Source organism: Cornus florida, unplaced genomic scaffold, assembly GCF_030987335.1.
Source record: "Cornus florida cultivar Cherokee Brave unplaced genomic scaffold, ASM3098733v1 CherokeeBrave_3.0.0_Hap2_Chr03, whole genome shotgun sequence".
NCBI lineage: Eukaryota > Viridiplantae > Streptophyta > Magnoliopsida > Cornales > Cornaceae > Cornus > Cornus florida.
The window spans coordinates 48574949-48595488 of NW_026775573.1; the positions used below are offsets into that span (position 1 = coordinate 48574949).

General features: G+C 36.4%; 1 non-coding gene and 1 pseudogene across 1 annotated transcript; both read right to left on the reverse strand.

Annotated features, from left to right (window-relative positions):
- Window positions 1-7926: 7926 nt before the first annotated feature.
- Window positions 7927-8035, reverse strand: LOC132302083 (small nucleolar RNA R71). The gene has a single exon (XR_009480726.1). It is a non-coding gene; the product is annotated as a small nucleolar RNA R71 (small nucleolar RNA).
- An 11977-nt stretch (window positions 8036-20012) lies between these two features.
- LOC132301983 (small nucleolar RNA R71) lies at window positions 20013-20111 on the reverse strand (annotated as a pseudogene).
- Between the last annotated feature and the right edge of the window lie 429 nt (window positions 20112-20540).

Consider the following 20540-nt stretch of genomic DNA (forward strand, 5'->3'; position numbering starts at 1 on the left):
CTTATCCACTTAGTACTATTGTTCTTTGTTACCCTCTCTCTTTTTCATTTATCATTCTTTGTCTTCTCACATTGAGGACAATGTGACATTCAAGTTTGGGGGTGCATTTTGGTAGCATTTTTAATTGCATGTGCTAAATTGTTCATGTAATTAATAAAATCATTTTTTTAGAAATCATTTTTTCTTTGGGAAGCAATGATAGAGTAATCTTGGAACTTGTTAGAGATTGAAGCATATGTTTAATACTTTGTGTGTAATGACCAAGTCATTTTCATTCCTTTTCTTTTCTCTGATTTTCACGGATATTTTTTTTCCGTTGATCTTTTCCTTTCTGAGTTCGGTTTCTCATCACTTAGTGTCATCTTGAGTACTCGGGAATGGTTTCTGAGACTCTTTTCGGTGGATTGACGACTTCCTTTGAGGACCGAGTCATTTTCACATTTTCACTTTTGTGACACTATTCACTTTCGTCTTTTTCTCGTTGTCACTTTGTTAGCATAACCTCACTTTTCGTGTTCGGATTTAATTCCGGTTTTGCATGCATCCACGATAATTAAATTCCATGCTGTGTGTATTTTCACTTTTGTAGAAAAGCATGCTAAGTGCTTCCTTTTCTTATAAAGGGTATAGATGCAAGACTTTTTTTGTAAATTTCTAAACTTTAGTGGTTTTGTGTAATTACTGTAAAGTAATTATTTTTCATCTTAGGGACCATTTTGTAAATTTAATTTAGAAGATATTTTCAAAAAGGATTTTTTTGCAATTTCCGGAAAGTGTGACAAGTGTCACACTCTCATTGGTCCACTTGTTGTGATGTGTGTGGAAACACTTTGAGGCCTTGGATGAGGACATGTGGAGGGTGGAGATTTAACCACTTGTTAGCCTAGGATTGGTGCGCTTGTTGGCTTGGATGGTTGACAAGTGTAGGCTTGAGATTTAGCCTAGGATGGAGCCTTGGATTTGTGACAAATGTAGGCTCACAATTTGATCTTGCATTAGTATGTGTGTGAGACGTAGTGTAAGAGCACATAGTGAGTGGAGGATCTCTATCCCCTCCACTCACATTTCATCTTCATCATTTTTCATTTCCTCCCTCTTTTGTAAAGAAAACCCTAGCCTCCATGGATGGAGCCTAAAGCCTTAAGCTTTGACCTTGATTTTTGAGAGCCTTCTATTGATTTCCAAGCTTGAACTTGGGAATACATGTTGTTCCCCTCATCTTCCTCTTCATAACCCTAGAAGGGTTTGCCATTTTGTGTTGATTTTGCCTTGAATTCTAGAGAGACACTTCTCTAGTGAGGTAGGGAATGTTATAGGGTTATATGTTTGTTGTCTTGCATGTTTTTGATGCTTATACAACTTGTATGCATGTAGTGTATTAATTTGAGAAATTATGATTAATGGTAGTTTGCTTATAACTCATTTTAGACTTGGTAAATGGCATGGCCATGAGTTGATCTTTGATATATATTAATTTGGGTTGATTTAGATGAGTTTTCAAATCTAGAGATTAAATGGATTTAATTTGGTTTAAATTCTAGTATATTGTGTTTTGCTTGTAATCCATCTTAGACTAGATATATGGTATGATCATGACTTAGTGCTTGATATAAATTAATTTGAGATCATTTGGACAACTTTTGAAATCTAGAGATTTAACTGATTTAAATTAATCTAGAGAATTTAATCACCTTGTTTAATTAAATTCTATCTAATGGCTCCATGGATCTATTGGTATTTTAGAAGTTGTTTCTATATTCAAACCATGGACTTGAACTTGTTATGTATTCACTTGATTGTGTTTTGAGCATTGGACAACTTTGTTGTTATATTTATATTCATGAGAACATGTTTTCTTTATAGAATATATTAATGCCATGTGTAGTGAATTGCACACTTTGTAATTGACATTATGTATGTCATTTTAGAATTGAAACTCTAAGGCATGGATTGCGTGGTTTCAACCTATTTGTGCATGGAAGGTATTTTCATGCATTATATAAGTTATGTATAAGTTGTGAACTTATTTGGTTTAATTTTGGAATCTTGGAACATTGTTGAGTTGAGATGGCTAGGGTTTGGCTCTAGTACGGGGACGTGAGTCCTCTAAGTCATTGAGATAGTGCGCACTTAGGGTGGTCTTCCCTGCGGGTTAGTGCCCGGAATAACCATTGAGGTCTCGGTAGAATTCCGAGCTTAGATGTCCAAGTCTTCCATTATTTGTTTTCGCATTCAATTCCAAGTTAACAATCATGTTTATATTGTAACTTGTGGTTTTAGTTATTGGTGATTTTGATGTTGTTAAGTACATCTATGTTTATGATTTTAATGAACCATTTTGATGTTGTTAAGTACATCTATACTAAATTGATATATTTAGTTGATTTCACACTTTTAGATTTCTAGTTGATAACCTAGAGAACCTATGTCTTGATGTGTGGTATTAGATATTCTAATTATGCTAAATTGTTATATTTAGTTGATGTTGCATTTTAGACTTCAAGTTGATTACCTTGAGAATCTATATGTTGTTGCTTTGTGTAAGCATGCTCCTATATTGTTGCTTTGTGTAAGCATGACCCTATGTTGCTAAAATTGCATGAATGAGGTGATTAATGCTAGAAATGATCCTAGGCAGCTAGGATGCTCCTTGAGTCTCACCTTTGACATAGACGTTAGGTGGAATGAACCACAATAATTAAATCATGCAAACTTGTAAAACGTAGGTCGATGCATGCTCATTTCCTACGAGTAGCTTTATGTTACTCACCCCTATGATACTGGGGCATATTTCTGGTACAAGAATCAAGGTTGCGATTCTCGTCATGCTTGGATGATTGGTGGACTTGAAGATTTCCATTTCTTGTAAAGGTTGGCTTGAAAAGCCACTTGTAGCCATATATGTCAAAATATGTATATTTGAAATTAAACATGTAGTGTATACACGAGTACACTCTTTACATTATATTTGACATGTATGAGATGAGGCCGGAGGCCAATGACATGTATTTGTATCCTATGTAGTTTTGACTTTATGGTATATTATGAAAATATTGAAAAATGTTAAGTTATTGTCTCACTATGTTTGCATCGGTCGTTTCTGGGAGCCGTGGACCATTCCCGCGTGCTCAAAATCACTTATTACATTTGCGTGCATATTTGTTTCAGCCTAGAAGTGTATTTGGGGTCAAAAGTATGCTTGGTGCAAACTTACATCTTTTCGCCTTTTTAAGCCTAAACTGAGTATAAGGGAATTTTGGGGTTTTCACTTGAAAAATAAAGTTTTATTTTGGCATGGTTGGCTAGAAAAAATGATTTTGAGGGTAGTTTCTTCTTTGTGTTTTTCTCAAAAAGGCCCAGAAAGTCCTCAAAATTGCATTTCAAGTCAGCATTTTAGGAGCAGCCTATAGGAGTTCGAGCGCTCTAAATGGGGAGTTCGAGCGCTCAAACTTTGGGTAGATTTCTTAGGGCAATTTCTGAGCACTCGAAGTCCTTGTTCGAGAGCTCAAAGTACTGTTCATAGGTGTGTGTGTGTGTCATGGTTCAGCGCTGCACCTCCGATTTCAAATCATCATAACTTCTTCATTTTAACTCCGAATTGGTCCGTTCTTGAGTCTAAATTGATCGCGTCGAAATAAGCTTTCCAATGGTACTAATTAGAGCCTCATATTCTTCTTGTGGCTCAAGTTATTCAAGTTTTAGTAAGGTAGTGTTTGTTTTTGGTTCGAACTGGGATAGGGTTTCCCTTCCTTCGACTTCAGAACTGGATATCTTTGCCGTCCGGACCCTGAATCAAGTGATTCTTGAGTCTATCCTTATTAATTTTTCGTTGTCTTTCCAATGGTGTTCACGGTGGCACCCATTTTAGTGTGGAATGACCATTTTGCCCCTAGGTTCCTTCTTATCCGTTTTTGAAATGTTGCTTCCGTATTTTCTTCCTTTGGGTTTTGTGACCTCGTTAAGGGTCACATTGGTGTCTTAAAGGAGTGTTGTATCTCTAGAGACCATTGTTCTATCTTTTGCTTCCGCATTTTGGATCCGTTTTAGGACATCACAGGACACACTGGGTTGAAAAATCCAGGGTCGTCACATTATATATAGAGGCAAATGATAGTTTTGAAAATAAAGAAAATTTTGAAATGATCATGTGGATTCAAACTAGTTTGTATAAATGCGTTAATTAGATTTTCGTCGGATTTCATACTCTTTTATGCTTCACACTGCACAGATGCACACCGGAAACTAAATTGTGAGGCATGCAACCTGATTAACCTTGACCTTGAGTCAGTTGATTTGAATTGATGACCCTAATGAATGGATATCTTTGGCATGTTTAAAAAATAATAATAATAAAAATAAAAATAAAAAATAATAATAATAATAATAATAATAATAATAATAATGAATAAGAATAATGACTAGCTTAAGTTCGTAGCCTTACTGACTCGAGTTATTAAGCCCTAGGAATGTCTTTACACTTAGCACCCTAAAGCCATCCAGTTTGGGAGTTGCTGGCCTAACGCTTGCTACATGGGTTGGTTAAAAAGCTTAAGGGACTTAGGCATTACACGGTTATTCACAAACATAAAAATAGATATATATGGTTCGTTGAAGTTCGTAGCCTTGCCAACTCAAGTTATTAAGCCCTAAGAGTGTCTTTATACTTAGCACCCTAAAGCCATCCAGTTTGGGAGTTGCTGGCCTAACGCTAGCTACATGGGCTAGTTAGAAAGCTTAAGGGACTTCGGCATTGCATGACCACAATATGTATCATACGTCTTTTTTCAAATAAAAAATAAATAAATAAATAAATATCATGCCTCAGTGAACTCATTTAAAAGGAAATTCAATGATTTGAAGGCTTATGTTTTGAAATTGGAAAAGAAGGTAAAAGCCACATATTGGGAATCTGGTTTACTTTCACTGAAGTTAGAGTTGATTTCTATTCAAGAAATGACAATTGAAGTATTTATATAGACTATGAAGTTGATGCATGAGATTTAAAAATATGTTTAGCCAATTTGTTATATCAAGGCTATATATATGCAAGGTAGTCTGATAAGTGCTTAAATGTTGCACATTTCAGCACCTAAGTTAGGGTATTTCAGTCTTTGCATCTATCTTAATTTCATATTTTAGTCCTAATTTATGTTTATGTGTATTTCAGGGCAATAAAGTTAAAATGAGCTACGAACGGTCCATAAAAGCCTTTTTGGAGTCAAGAAAAGATATTCAAAAAAAGTTCAAAAAATGACAAAAAGAGGTTGTAGCCCATTACTCGTATAGTGTGTTTATTCTTCGAAAGTGGTCAATCTTAGGCCTTTGATGATGTTCCCACAAATGAAGAAGCAAACCAATGAGCTCGGGGCCAAAATGGAGCCAAATAGGGCTTAAAAGAAATTTCCAACTCTACCCTGGGGGATCGATCCCCCAGGGCTTGGCAACATTATAGGATTTTCTTATTGTTTGGGCTTATTTTGTGAACTATTGGGCTTTAATAGGGTTATTATTTAAGGTCCAGTGAGCCATTAGTTTAGGGTTAGTTTTTTTTTTTATTTAGGAGAGAGTTTTATTATTTTATTATTAAGTTTTTTTATTAAGGATTATTTTATTCAGCACCGGGATATCACGTTCTCTCTAGGAAAAAGCAAAAGCTAGGGTTTGAAGAACATTTTTATAGAGGCTTTGTCTACAATTGAAGGAAGAAGAAGAAGGAGCCAAAAGATGGAGATGGAGCTTGTTGACACCATGATCATCTTCTCCATGAGCTAGTTCTTCACTTAGGGCTTGGATGAGCCCTAAGTTCATGTAACCCTAACCTTTGTATTTCTTTTCTTGGGGAATTATTATGTTATAATTAAATTATATGACCTTGTGATTTCTTTATATATAGATGCTTGATTTGATAAATTAGGGTTTGTATTGATGAATTCTTCCATTGAAATCTCCAATTGATTGTATGTCTATGTATGATTAATTAGGGATTTTATTCTTCATTAGATGATTAGAACTTAATTCTTTCATTAATTCTATATGTAATTTGCATGTCTATGTGTGATTGCTTTAGGATTATATTCTACATTAAATACTTCTTGTAGTTGTGTTTAGTGATGGCCATAACATGATACTTATTTGATACAATTGTCAATTAATTTGATGGATAAAGGCTTAATCTTGATGGGTTGTTCTACAAAATAGCTTTCTTGTTATTAGTTAATTGTAGTTAAGTAGGCAATTTGTGCTTGATTATGTTAATCCATGCTTCTAATTACAATTAGTATTATTCTCTTGATTGATGTGTGCTCTTATTTGATACATTTGTGAATGTGTATGATGGGTTATGACGTAGTCTTGAATGGGTTCTACACTTTAGTTTAATTGTCATTAAGTAGACAACTCATTCTTGATGTTGATAATCTATGCTTACAATTGTGATTTGTGATGATAATGTGGCTACATCTATAATTACACTAATGAATTCCCCATTAATTGAAAGCATGTGGTTAATTGCATGAGCTTAGTGGTGAATCCTAACCCTAAGACTCTCTTCATATCTCTTTAATTCTTAGTTTAATTTAATTTAATTTACTTGCAATATCATTTCCATTTCCATGCTTTCAATTGAACTCTAGTTTAATCACTCCACCAAAATCTTTTTCTCTCACACTCTTCCTCTCTCTTTTCCCTCTTTTACAATCTAATTAACTTTAAAACCAAGTTTAATCCCAACACGTGTTCAATCCCTTGGGTTCGATCCCTACTCGCTTCATACTACATAGTATAAGTGTTTAGTGGTTTTATAAATTTTAAAATATGATGCCCACTTGACATTATTTCTAAACCTAAAGTGTGGTACATTATTTTGTGCACACGCTCGGGTCGTATCATAATTTTGGCGCCGTTGCCAGGGATTGACGGTTTAGTTGGAATTGAATTAGGCATTAGGGCTAATTTGATTGTTTTCTTTAAATTACTATTTTCTTACAAATCCCTCTTGTTCAATGAGGTACTTGAAAAGAAGAGGAGCAAGCATTGGATCTTGGCACCATTGTGACGTTGTTGCTACAGACTTTTGTGAGCTTCCTTGAATTTCTTTTACTATAGTTGTTCAATTCTCTACATGCTTGCGAGATAGCCCTTGTCTAGGCTATCACATTGTTTAAATTCTTGTTCAAGCATAAGCCCAAAAGGAGGCTATTACTCTCTTGATAGAAAGCATCGGCTCGTGTGGAGGCAATTTAATTTTGTGCATTAATATAACATGGGAGTATGGGAACATCGTACGTGGAGGTGGTGAATTATTGTTGATTGTTGTTGTGGTTTGTTGTTTCTAGGAGAATTCTTCCCATTCTTGATTATCCCACATTTAATGAAAAACCAATTCTAAAATCTAGGGCATATGGATAATCTAGGCAAGTATCACCCTCTTAATGGACATCCACCTCAAGGTGTGCATCCACCCTTGAGAATTCCACATCTTAATGTGTTTCCACAACCCAATCAAATGCAACAACCTCTAATAATACAAATCCATCCTCAAGATCATGTAGTTTATCCCCCAAATCCTAAATTATCTCTTCGGGATCACTACACTCCAAATGAATACAATGCACCAACATGCATCAGGTTGCCAAACTTTCGGGCAACCTATTATGAAATCAAGCCCGCAACCATCCAAATGTGCCCCATTTTCTATGGGGTGAGCAATGAAGAACCATATAAACATTTGGATGAGTTTTTGGAAGTTTGTTCAACCGTGAAAATCACGAACCTTCTGGAAGAAGTCTTAAAAATAAAGTTTTTCCCTTTCACTCTTCGGGAAAAAGGCTAAATATTGGTTCGATAACTTGAGGGCAAATTCAGTCACATCTTGGGCTCAACTACAATATGAATTCCTATTAAAATTTTACCCCGCAAGTAGAACCGATGCTATGAGAGCTTATATCCATGAATTCTCCCAAAATGAGGAAGAACCTTTACATAAAGCATGGGAGCGTTTGAACGATTTGCTACGGAAGTGTCCACATCACGACATTCCAAAGTGGCAGTTAGTTCGCTGCTTCTATGAAAGCTTATCCGATACCCAAAAAGATATGGTTGATGCTTCATGTGGAGGAGCCTATTTGGACAAAAATGAAGACGATTTGTGGCATCTTTTTTATCGCATGAGCGAAAATTCAATGCATCGTTCTTCATTGTCCCGATTTGGCCAAAATTTGAATGAAGGAGGGAAGAAAACCTCCAGTCTTTCTCAAGTGGAAAGTTCCATGGAAATTGCCGTCGAAGTCAAAAATCTTACTTAAAGGTTCGATAAATTTCTTTCGAGCCAAAACCCGGTAATTCAATCATCCAACTCTTTCCATTCTGAAAGTGTGATGTGCATGACTTGCTCTAGTTATACTCACAATACTTCCAATTGTCCTCTTGGACAAGTTTTTCCGAGTGAGTATCAAGAACAAGTCAATGCTATTTTCATTCATCCGGAAAGTAATCCAAATTCTAACTCCTACAATTCTGGATGGAATGATCCTAACTTTTCTTGGAGAAATCAAGGAGGAGGTATCATTCCTCCTCTTCATAAAAATTCTCAAGAAAAGTATGTACCTCCCCACCTCCGAATTGCAAACTCTCAAGCGTACCTCTCTCTATCTTATCTTCCTCCAAATGTGAATCAATTCTCCAATTCTCAATCTTCAAATCATCAATTTTACTCTCATCCACCTCAAGAGCCTCCTAGAAATCCCACTTTTGAAGACAAGGTTTTAGAAGCTTTGGGTGATCTTCGAAAGGAAAATCAAGTGTTACATTCACATTCTCAATCAATTGCAAAACTTGAAGCCCAAATTGGGCAACTGGTTCAAACAATGAAAGGGAAAGGGCCTATTCAACCCAAACTTAACCAAAAGGCATACTCCATTTCCACTTTGAGAAGTGGGAGAAAAATTGATAACAAAGTTGAGAGACCTAGTGAAGTTAGTGTTCCGGTGCAACCAAATGTTAGCTCATTTACCGATCCCAATTCCATCCCTACTTCACTAGAGGCAAGTGGTCACGTTGAGGAGCCAATTCCATCATCATCATCTTCCTCCCATGTAGAGAAGCCTTATGAGCCAAAAGCTCCATTTCCTCAAGCTTTAAACTCTACTCCATTTTCGAGGCAAGAAGGAAAAATCCATGACATAATGAAAGTTTTTAAACAAGTTAAAATCAACCTTCATCTTCTTGATGCTATTCAGCAAATTCCACCATATGCCAAGTTCTTGAAGGACTTGTGTACTCAAAAGAGGAAGAACAAGGGACCAAGCCCAAAGAAAGTGCTTCTCACGGAGCAAGTGAGCTCTATCATTAAGCTTAACACCCCACCTAAGTTCAAAGACCCCGGCGCGCCAACCATCTCTTGTACCATAGGGAACCATGAGGTCGAAAGGGCTCTTCTTGACATAGGGGCTAGTGTTAATGTTATTCCTTACTCCGTGTATCTTCAATTAGGTTTGGGAAACCTTAAGCCAACTTTGGTAGTTATTCAACTCGCCGATAGGTCTACAAAACAACCAAGAAGAATTGTTGAGGACATCCTCATCAAAGTTGACAAATTCTATTTCCCGGTTGATTTTGTTGTGCTTGACACTGAGCTGGTTCCCAATTCTACCACTTACATTCCAATAATCTTAGGAAGACCATTCCTTGCCACTACTAATGTGACAATCAATTGTAGGTCCGGCATTATGGACATATCTTTTGGCAATATGATGGTTAAGCTTAATGTGTTCAACACGAGCCAACATCCTATCAATGAAGGCGAGTGTTTCATGGTGAATGTCTTAGATGAAATTGTTGAAGAAGCTATTCCTTCCATTCATTCTATTCTTTCTAAAGATCCACTTGAGGCATGCCTCTCTCACTTCAATATGGATGCATTTGACATTGAAAGCTCCATATATGAAGTGAATTCTCTAATGGACTCCGTGGCCATCTTAGACTTCCCGCCATAGAAAAACTCAAAAGAACCTCTTCCTCCAATCGTAAGTACTCTTTCTTATCAAAAAGAGGAAGAAGTTATAAGTTCACCAATGGCCAATCCAATTTATGAGGACATTCCTTGTAATATTGAGCATGAAGTCATTGAGGCGACCTTAGTGAAGGAGGGGAAAGTGATCAATGTGGAAGTTGACAAAAAGAATGAAGAGATTGAGTTTCCTAATAATCCAACCGAGTCTTTGAAAGACATTACCTTGCCAAGTGCAAGGCCGATCATGATGGACTTTATTTTCAAGACCGTGGATGAAAGGGAATATATTGCATCTTCCATCATTTCTTTCCAAATTATTCTTTTAGGAGAAGTATTCATTGTTGTGAGAGAATATCCATTGGGGAAAATAGATAAATGGATCAATGAGGATGTCTCATATCTGGTTTTTGATTCTTTCGACTAGTGAGTCGCAACAACGTCTTGCTAGAGACGTTAAACACTAGTTTTTCGTAGAGTTTCCTGACTTTACTTCTCCCTCATTTCTCTTTATTTTATCTCGTACATTTTCGTCTAAATAAAATTTTATTTTATTTTATTCTTTTACTTTATTTTATTTTTTGTATAATTCTGCTTTCAAAAATTCAAAATAAAAAAATAAAATAAAATAAAAAATTTGTAATGGGTGATGTATGTTAGTATTTTATTTTATTTTTAATTTAATTTATTTTTATGTATATATTTCTTTTTAATTTTGCTTTGTTTAAAAAAATAAAATAAAAAATAAAAGGGATTGATCAATCCCATGCCGGGCAGAAAGCACCAAAAAAAAGGCCCTAATGGATTGATCCCCCACCCACGTGGATCGAACCCCTTTTAACTTGTGCTTCAATTTTCTATAACACAGTGAAGGGACAAATTTTTGTCTAAATTTATGGATCCCTCACTTAAGGTGATCGAGATCCTCATTCTTTAGCCTTGCCTTCCATTCACTGTCCTAAGCTTTAATTCCCAACTACATTCCTCTCTTCCCCGTCGAATTCCTCAAGCAAATTTCTATTCCTCCCTATAAATTTCTTCACCCAATTTTCTTCCTGGCGTTCGAGTGGAACACGAACCGAAATCTCCCGCTGTTCTCTTGTTCTCTTCAACTCGTCGCATCTGTTCGCTGTTCTTCGTCGAATCTGGGTCGTTCTTCGGCGATCAAGGCTGTTTCGGCCTTTATTTTTTCGGCGTTGCGATCTCGGCTAGGACGCTATTCTTTTCTGATCGCGTCTGTTCTATTCTTCTTTGGTCGCACCATCTGATCGCCTTTCCGGCGAACAAATCTGTTCGTACTCCGGTGTTGGATATGCGTCACAGCTGCTTCATATTCCAGCGATTTTGACTGGGCTTATGCAGCGATTCGCAGCTGGTTCTTCTCACATCGCAACTGGATTGCGGGTCTTTCCGGCCAGAATGCGAAACGTCGTTCTCTAGTGATTTTGGCTGGATTTCGACTGGTTCTGTTTCAGATCTCAGTTGGGTCGCGATGGGTCGTTGTTCTTCGCTGATTTTTCTGGGTTGCGTTTCCTTCTGGCGAATTTCTGAATCGCCGTTTTCTTCCGGCGAGCTTTTGAATCGCCGGGTTCTTCTCTGATCGCGATCGCAGCTGGGTTTTCGCCGGCGATTTCGGCTTAGTCGCTGCGTTTCTTCGGCGATCAAGGCTGGGTCTTTGCGGCATCGTGGCTCTTCGTTGTTCTCGCCGGCGATTCTTGGCCGGTTTACCCAGCTCTGCCGGTTGTCTTCTCCGACGAGCTTGTGATGTTTAAAAAAATAAAAAAGAAAAAAGAAAAGGAAAAAATTAAATAAATAATTAAAAAAAAAAAGAAAAGAAAAAATAAATATAAAATAAATTAAATATAAAAATAATAATAATAAATTAAATAAAATATATATATATATATATAATTTATTCTTCTAAAAAAAAAAAAATTTGCATTCATGTTTTAAAAAAAATATATATGTATCCCCGTTATGCCCTTCTGCTTAGTTATGCATGTTTTCATCTTTTACAAAGAGCTTAATATCATATCTCTTCGCATCTTGTTCTATATTGTTTTGGAATGTATGCTTTACTTATCTCATTTGATATTTGATGTGAGTTGCTAGTGTGGCTTTTCTAGTAGGTTTTTGCATCCAAGTTTGGAGGAGACCTCTTTCGTCATGGATCATTGCCTAGCGTCATTAACTTTTGCCATCACGGTATACTCTTTCCATTTCTTCCATTGTTCTCATTGCACATTGAGGATAAAGTGCAGTTTAAGTTTGGGGGTAAGGTAGTCATGTTACATTCTACTTTAAGTTGAGCTTTAAATATATAATTGAGATTTCAGATGTGTTTGGCAATGATTTCGAACTTTTAAAACATAGTGCCATTGAAAAGCAAGTTGTTAGAGTCTAATACTTCTTGTATGCTCTAAGATGCCATTTAGGGGTAAATTTTAATTTTTGACATCATGTTTGCTTTTGTGGTACACATCATCTTGTTGGTTGAAAATGCTTTAAAAGTTGATTCTAGAATTCTACACTTACACTTGCGCACACTAGCATTCAATTTGTGGGGTACATGCTTAGTTGATTATTGTCTTGGTTTATCCCAATTGAGCTAGTATGCTTTGAAAGCTTTCATTCTTGATAAAATGACCTTGTAAAGAAAAGAAATAAAAGCACTCACCAAAGGTGAGGAAAAAAAAAAAAAAAAAAAAAAAAAAAAAAAAAACTGCATTCTTTCAAAATGTCAACTGATTAAAAAGGAAGACAAGGAAAGAATGTAAGTTGTATGATTAGTTTGAGTTCGTAGCCTAGCCATTTCGAGTCATTACGCCCTTAGGAATGTCTTTACACTTAACGCCCTAAGACCATCTGGTTTGGGAGTCGTTGGCTCAATGCTTGTTACATGGGGTGATTAAAGAGCTTAAGGAACTTGGACATTGCACATGGTCATACATAAAAAAATAAAAAATAAAAATAAAAATAAATAAAAATGAAATCAATAATAAAATAAATAAATAAATAAATAAATGTTTGATTGAATAACAAGGTTCATTCAATGTCTTAATGTCTGGTACTATATCTGTATGCTAGTTTGAGGGTAAAGCTATGCCATTACTTTGATTTGCTAGGATAGCAACACATTTTGATGCCAGTTCACTCAAAAAGGATGATAGAATTGATTCAATTTGCATGATTAATTAATTGATGTGTGGAGGACCATTTTTGCTTACATGATGTTGAAATGTTGATAATAGCTTAGAAATGGCAGAAATTTGCATACTTGAGGTAGTCTACTTTCAACACTTGTTTAATATGTGCCGTTGCTTCTCAAATAAGAAAGAGCTTTTGATGTTTGTGGGTACCATTTCTGAAAACCCTCGCGAGACTTCACTTGTCCACTAGGGGTAACCTAGGGGTTTAAAAGGCTTATTGCATATGCTAAATGCAACCGTGATCCCTACGAAAGTGGTGTTATCTTTATTTGTTTTATTAGTTCATAGTTGTATATATGTTTGTTTTATTTCCATGCTAGGGACTAGCAATATCTAAGTTTGGGGGCGTGATAAGTGCTTAAATGTTGCACATTTCAGCACCTAAGTTAGGGTATTTCAGTCTTTGCATCTATCTTAATTTCATATTTTAGTCCTAATTTATGTTTATGTGTATTTCAGGGCAATAAAGTTAAAATGAGCAACGAACGGTCCATTAAAGCCTTTTTGGAATCAAACAAAGATATTTAGAAAAAGTTCAGAAAATGACAAAAAAAGGTCGTAGCCCATTGCTCGTATAGTGTGTTTATTCTTCGAAACCGGTCAATCTCAGGCCTTTAATGATGTTCCCAAAGATGAAGAAGCAAACCAATGAGCTCAGGACCAAAATAGAGCTAAATCGAGCTTAAAGGAAATTTCCAACTCTTGGGGGATCGATCCCCCAGGACTTGGCAACATTATAGGATTTTCTTATTGTTTGGGCTTATTTTGTGAACTATTGGGCTTCAATAGGGTTATTATTTAAGGCCCAATGAGCCATTAGTTTAGGGTTAGTTTTTATTTTATTTAGGAGAGAGTTTTATTATTTTATTATTAAGTTTTTTTATTAAGGATTATTTTATTCTGTACCGGGATATCACGTTCTCTCTGGGAAAAAGGAAAAGCTAGGGTTTGAAGAACATTTTTACAGAGGCTTTATCGACAATTGAAGGAAGAAGAAGAAAGAGCCAAAAGATGGAAATGGAGCTTGTTGACACCATGATCATCTTCTCCATGAGCTAGTTCTTCACTTAGGGCTTGGATGAGCCCTAAGTTCATGTAACCCTAACCTTTGTATTTCTTTTCTTGGGGATTATTATGTTGTAATTAAATTATATGGCCTTGTGATTTCTTTATATATACATGCTTGATTTGATAAATTAGGGTTTGTATTGATGAATTCTTCCATTGAAATCTCCAATTGATTGTATGTCTATGTATGATTAATTAGGGATTTTATTCTTCATTAGATGATTAGAACTTAATTCTTTCATTAATTCTATATGTAATTTGCATGTCTATGTGTGATTGCTTTAGGATTATATTCTACATTAAATACTTCTTGTAGTTGTGTTTAATGATGGCCATAACATGATACTTATTTGATACAATTGTCAATTAATTTGATGAATAAAGGCTTAATCTTGATGGGTTGTTCTACAAATTAGCTTTCTTGTTATTAGTTAATTGTAGTTAAGTAGGCAATTTGTGCTTGATTATGTTAATCCATGCTTCTAATTACAATTAGTATTATTCACTTGATTGATGTGTGCTCTTATTTGATACATTTGTGAATGTGTATGGTGGGTTATGACGTAGTCTTAAATGGGTTCTACACTTTAGTTTAATTGTCATTAAGTAGACAACTCATTCTTGATGTTGATAATCTATGCTTACAATTGTGATTTGTGATGATAATGTGGCTACATCTATAATTACACTAATGAATTCCCCATTAATTGAAAGCATGTGGTTAATTGCATGAGCTTAGTGATGAATCATAACCCTAAGACTCTCTTCATATCTCTTTAATTCTTTGTTTAATTTAATTTAATTTACTTGCAATATTATTTCCATTTCCATGCTTTCAATTGAACTCTAGTTTAATCACTCCACCAAAATCTTTTTCTCTCACACTCTTTCTCTCTCTTTTCTCTCTTTTCCAATCTATTTAACTTTAAAACCAAGTTTAATCCCAACACGTGTTCAATCCCTTGGGTTCGATCCCTACTCGCTTCATACTACATAGTATAAGTGTTTAGTGGTTTTATAAATTTTAAAATATGATGCCCACTTGACATTATTTCTAAACCTAAAGTGTGGTGCATTATTTTGTGCACACGCTCGGGTCACATCATAGTCTGCATAATGATTCCATCTCTAATTTTCTGTCTGTTCCAAATTACATTTGAGCTTTGTAGGTATTTTCTTGCTCCGTGATTAATGCATGTTGATAGAATTTCAAATGTTGTCATATTGTCAAGAGTTTCATTTTTGGTTTTCCTATGGGACTAGCAAAATGTAAGTTTGGGGGTGTGATAAGCGCCGAATATTGCATATTCAAGCGCCCTTTTTTGCATTAGTTAAGTCCATTAGTTGATTATACTGTACAGATTAGCTTTAATTGCATGCTTTCGTCTATTTTCAGGTTGGTTCCACAAAGAGAGTTAAAAGTGACGCTTTGATGAGTTTTTGAAGATCAAAGTACGCCGTTGCCGGGGACCTTCGTTGTGGCCAAGCCAGTATCTCATCGAACTCGTGGTTATCCCTGCTAAAAGCACTGAGAACAATGATCGTGTCATCAGGCCGTGTTGAATCTAGGTCATGAAGTGTTCTGGGCTAAAGTTTAAGCAACCGCGAGCGCACGCCAATCCCTTGCGGGCACCCGCCAATCAAGGCAGTGTGCTTAGGTTCTCGCGGGGCCCCGCCATGCCTCGCGGGACCCCGCCGTGTGCCGCGGCTCGCATCAAGGACACCCTGCGGGCACCCACCGAGATCCTGAAGGTGCCTGCCAAAATGGTCATTAGCCTCCTGAAGCCGCGAGCGCCCGCCCTGCACCGACGGGTGCCCGCTAATCTGCAGACTACTCTGCATGGTCTGCATTGTTTGGTTCAGGGCTGTCCCCTTGACCCTTTTGTGTGGTCCTAAATTCTCCTAGGGTTCTTGAGCCATGAAAATGGAGGGAAAATGAGGATATTTTTGGCTAGATAAGGGGCTTGAGGCTTGTATTATCTCATATCTCACATTTTAGCAAGTTTTAGAGAGAGAAATATTGTAAGGTTAGAAGGTTTTGTGTCTTGGAGCTCTAAGCACGAAAATTGAGGGGTTCTTCATCCTTTCTCCTTCCTTTATTGCATCTATAGGCAACTAACTCCCTATCTAGGGAGGTGATGAAGCCCTCTCTAGTAAGCATCTTCTAGTCTTGATTTAATTTGGGAAAAATGATGTATATATGTGTTATTTCATAATCTAGAGGCTACACTTGATGTAATGAAACTTAATTCTTATAAATGATTATGTTGAATCTATTATCTTATCTTAGATCATATTTTCTCACGATTGTATGGCTTGCATGACATAATGACAATGGAAATAAGATTGTGGAATGGTTTTAATGGCATGTTGTTGGAAAACCTTGATAGTTCATAGCTTAGGTCCTTCCTTTGATGGTCTATGCTTGATTTCTAGCTTCATACGCTTTCATCATTTGATTAGGGGCTTGATAATCTCTAGCTTAGTGAGCATATCTAAGGCTACACCCTAGTTAGGTAGTTCAAGCCTATGAAACTTTGATAAGTTATTCTTGCCGTTGATTAAATGAACTTTTTGAAGACAATGCAGCAACCATGTGTTGCTACATGATGAGCGCTGAAAAGTGCGCATTTAAACCCCTTAAGTTTAGGTATTCAAGGACCTTTATCTATCTTATTTTCCCGCTTTAGATTGATTTTATATTAATTCCATTTTTAGGTACTTATCCCCGAAATAAGCTAACTCAGATAAATAAGAGCATAATTGAAACAATCTTGAGATGAATTAAAGAAAGGAGCAAAGTGGGAGCAAAAGGAAGCGAGTGGTGAAAATTCAGCAAGTTCGATCGATCTCAAAAAATATTCGATCGATCGAAATTTCATCGATCTCAGCATTCTAAGATGGATCCAAGCTCTTTTGTCCTTATCCAAAGATCTCACAAAGTTCGATCGATCCAATTTTCTTCCGATCGATCAAAAAGATTCCATCTTATCCACTTGTACCACCCTACCTACCACATTTGTCTCTTTCCCAAAAATATCTTCAAAATATCTCAGATTTGTTTTTATCCAAAAAGGCACTGCCATAGAGGATCGATCCAGCTTAAATTCAATAGATCTCAGCCATGTTCGATTGATCTCACCATAAGTTCGATCGATCAAACTTCCCAAAGCCCGAGAAAATCCAATTTCCAGCTCATTAAAAGTTGTCTCATATCCAATCATTGGAAGGAATATTGGTGTACGAGCCCAGCTTATTTGGGGTGACATTTTAACCTACCTATATAAGGAATATGAGCCACTTTTTGAGAGGATATACTTGAGAGTAGATAGAGACACAATTTCCATATTATTAGGGAGGAAGAAAAGAAAGAAGGAGGCTAGAGACACAAGCTTGGAGTTCTTCCATCAACCAAGAAGAGGAGCAATCTCTACTATGGAGTTAGCCCTTGAGGGTTGGAGGACACCATCCATGAGTTAGACATCCTCTTGGGGCTAGAGTTAGCCCTAAATATGCTTTCTACATCTTGATTTATGTATTTTTTAGGGGATTTGTATTGTGATAGATGTTTTAACATATTTATACACATAGATCTTGCTTATTCTATGATTTGTGTGGTGTAATGCTTCCAATTGATCATTTCATTATATCCATATGTCTATGTATGCTAGAATAGATGTTCATCTGTTTGTCTCTATTTCTTGTGTTATTGATGCATGTCTATGTGTATTAATGCTATAGATCTAGAGATTTTCAAGACATAGTGCTTAATGGAATGCTCTTGTGGTTTATTTGATGGTTCATACTCATTTCTTGATGGATTTTACCTCTCCCTTAATTTAATTAGTTTAATTTCATGTCATTAGCTTAATTGTAGTGTAGTTGTAGTGTAGATGTTAAATGGGAGGACAATCCATGCTTGTTGTTTGATGTTCCATACTTATGAAAGCAAGTAGCATATATCTTTAACCTTGTGATGTGTTTGGATTGTGAGCTTAAAGAAAGAATTAATGGCTTAGTTTGATATATTGTGATATCCACCATATTGCTTAGACAATATATGCTTAATTTGTCATCCATGCTTGTTGAAACAACCACACACAAACACTATGTTGCAATGCATGTTTTCGCCCTCATTAATCATTCATTAAGAGTGTAGAAAAGCTATGTTTAGTGGTGATCTCTAAACCCCAAGATCTCTGTCTTATTTTCTCTCCATTATATTTGATTGCCCACTCTAGTTTAAATTGCAACTTAGTATAATTCAACCACCAACCAATCTTTTGATCACTCGACCTATTAACCCTAATCTCGATTCCACAACCTAATACGACCCACCAATCCCTTAGGACGACCCTACTTGCCCTAACGATATTTTTAGTGAAAGATAGTAGTGGCAATTTCTAAATGTAAAACATGGCCACATTCATCATAGCTTTACACCATTATCTTTTGGTGCACAAACTTTGGATTTTGGGGTGCGACACCCGAAGGTCCACACCAAGTTTTTGGCACCTTTGCCAGGGATTGATTGAAGGTAACGTCGTATTTGTGGAATCAATTAGGAATTAGTACTCTTTTGATCGTGTCTTTACTTTGTTTTCATTTTGGTTACTTATTATATTGGTTCTTGTTTGACTTGGTGCATTAAAAAGAATGTGAGCAAAGGAGTATTTCAAGCAAGGAGCTAAGCAAAAGCAAGGAAAAGGCTAAAATTTAAAAAATTTGCAAGGCTAAAATTAAAAATTGAATTGAAGTGCTTAAGGACCCTTTGTGAGCTCTTTCTTAACTCAATCTCTAGTTAAATCGTCGGCCCGCGTGGAGGCTTGTATTTCAATTCTTAGATAAATCGTGAGCCCACATGGAGGCAATTTACTTTTCTTTGCATATTGATTGATAGCATGGGAGTATGGGAACATTGTATGTGGAGGAAGTTTGTTGATTGTTGATTTATTACAAAGGTGAAGTGTTAGTTCATTACTTGTTGCTTGTTGTATTTTGTTGTGCATGCATGGTCGTAGATCATTGAAACCTACTCTTGTCCCTCTAAATTTTCATCTTGAATCCATTGTTTGAAACCCTAAGGGAAGAGGAAGTTCTAGTCAATCCATTTCATCAATGGAAGGACATAATGAGGACCATGTGGAGGACCTTGGTCACATAGACCAACAAGGCATCCTCCACCCAAATGTGCATCATGATAACATGCAAGTACCATTAGGCATGCCGAGACCATTTATTCACCCACCATAATAACAAGGTCAAGTTCCATTGGGAATGCCAAGGCCAATCTATGCTCTACCACCTCCCATCATTCAAGGCAATCAAGGTACCCATGTTGCACCTCCAATTGCTAATCCTCCCCTTGCTTTAAGAGATCACTATGTGCCTAATGAATACAATGCACCCACATACATTCAATTGCCACCATTTAGAGCACACCACTATGAGATCAAACCACAAACCATTCAAATGCTTCCTAATTATCATGGACTTCCAAGTGAAGAACCTTACAAGCATTTGGATGAGTTTCTTGAAGTATGTTCCACCGTGAGATACACGGACATGCCGGAAGAGATCTTAAGGCTTAAACTTTTTCCATTCACCCTTAAAGACAAGGAAAAATATAGGTTTAACAATCTTAGGCCTTTTTCAATAACTTCTTACGCAGGAATGCAACAAGAGTTCTTGAAGAAGTACTATCCGGTTTCTAAGACCAATGCCATGAGAACCTCAATTCGAGAGTTTTCACACGGGGATAGGGAAACGTTCCATGAGGCATGGGAAAGATTTAATGAATTGCTTAGGAAGTGTCCACATCATGACATGCCCAAATGGTAATTAGTTCAATATTTCTTCAAGAGCTTATCGGACAATTATAAGGGCATGGTTGATGCTTCCATGGGTAGCTCTTACATTGATAGGCATGAGGATGACATGTGGCATCTTTATGAGAGCATGAGTGAAAATTCTTTGCATTGAACTTTATCTTCCAAGAATGGTAAGAATTCAAGTGGAAGGAAGAGTGTTGGCTTACATCAAGTTGACCATTCTAATGAAATAGCCGTTGAGATGAAATCTTTATCTCAAAGGTTTGATCAATTCTTAATCAACCAAAACTCGACCAATCAAGTATCTTCTGTCCCTAACCATTCCCATCATGCATCCAATGAGACATGTATGACTTATTCAAGTGTTTTACATTCTACTTCCAAATGTCCTCATAGACATGTGCAAAGTGAGCATCATGAACAAAT